Below are 1,292 nucleotides of genomic sequence, written 5' to 3'. Positions count from 1 at the left end.
GTTTTATGGAAGAGTTTAACCAAACTTCAATAAAAAAGAAATTGTGAAAGAAAATAGAAAAAATGCCAGATTAATTCTATGAGGCTAGGGTAACTTGCCTAGCCTCAAAGACAGTACAAGGAAAGAAAGTTACATATTAGTTTTACATACAAAAAATTTGCTAAAATCCTAAATAAATCATTAGCTAATAAAAGCTAACCATACATTATAAAAATATGTTTATTCCAGAAATGCTAAGATGGTTCAACAGCAGAAAATCTATTACTATGATTTATCATTTAATGGATTGAAGGAAAAAATTGATTAACTTTTAGATGCAGAGAAATATTTGTTAAAGGTCAATACTGTTTTATGATTAAGAAAAAATTTATTAAACCAGGAACATAAAGAACAGCCTTAATGTGATAAAAACTATATTCCAAAAACCTACAGAAAATATTACACTTAGTGGAGAAATCTAGATACATTCCTATTCCAGTAGAAGGCCCTGGCTCAATGCAAGATTAAAACGCACAGGAAGTAGAAGGCTTGGGGGAAAAAAGATAAAACTGCCACTACTCACAGATGATATAATTTTTTAGGTAGAAAATCCAACAGAGTAAATAGGACAAACTATTAGAACTATAGAAGGCCAGCAAGACTTTTGGATATCAGATCAATTTTCAAAAATAAGTAGATTTCCTCTCATCTGTGTCAGCAATATCGATTAGAAAATATAATACAAAATTAGGTAGCATTTACTATGGCAAAAAACTCATTAAATTCTCTAGGAAGTAATTAAAAATTAAATTATGCTCAAGATATTTGTAAGGCGTTAAAACTATTATGGAATATAAAGTAAAATCTGAATAAAATAAAAGATATTCTAAGTTTATGATTGGGTGGCCTAACACTGCAGAAATATAAATTCTCTGTAAATTAACAAATATATTCAATGTAATCCCACTCAAATTTCCAGATGAGTTTTTTAAAAAGGAACTCAACACACTCTAGAATTCATTTGGAAAAGTAAAGATCTATCAGATAAAACTGCATTCTACAAAGATGTAGTATTTAAAGTATTATGTTATTGATGTAGAAACAGATACACAGATACAGCATAGAGAGCTCAGAAGTGAATCCTTGTGTTTGGGAATTTGATCATTCCATAGATGGATTGGAAAAACTGATTCATTATATGGAAAAAAGTGAAGCTGATTCTCTACTTACAAACATAGACAAATATAAAGATGGCCTCCAGGTAGATTAAAATCCTAAATGTGAAAGGTGACATTATAAAGCTATTAGAAAAA

At 29.1% G+C, this 1,292-nt stretch overlaps 1 protein-coding gene across 1 annotated transcript in view; it reads right to left on the bottom strand.

The window, feature by feature from the left end:
• The window catches only part of BPIFA3 (BPI fold containing family A, member 3), an 11,653-nt gene that overhangs the window by 8,184 nt on the left and 2,177 nt on the right, over window positions 1-1,292 (bottom strand). The gene's annotated exons all lie outside the window — the stretch shown is intronic.

Source organism: Galeopterus variegatus, unplaced genomic scaffold (genome assembly GCF_000696425.1).
Source record: "Galeopterus variegatus unplaced genomic scaffold, G_variegatus-3.0.2 Scaffold3153, whole genome shotgun sequence".
Classification (NCBI taxonomy): Eukaryota; Metazoa; Chordata; class Mammalia; order Dermoptera; family Cynocephalidae; genus Galeopterus; species Galeopterus variegatus.
The sequence above is the reverse complement of the archived record's forward strand: the minus strand, read 5'-3'. Positions and strand labels throughout refer to the sequence as shown.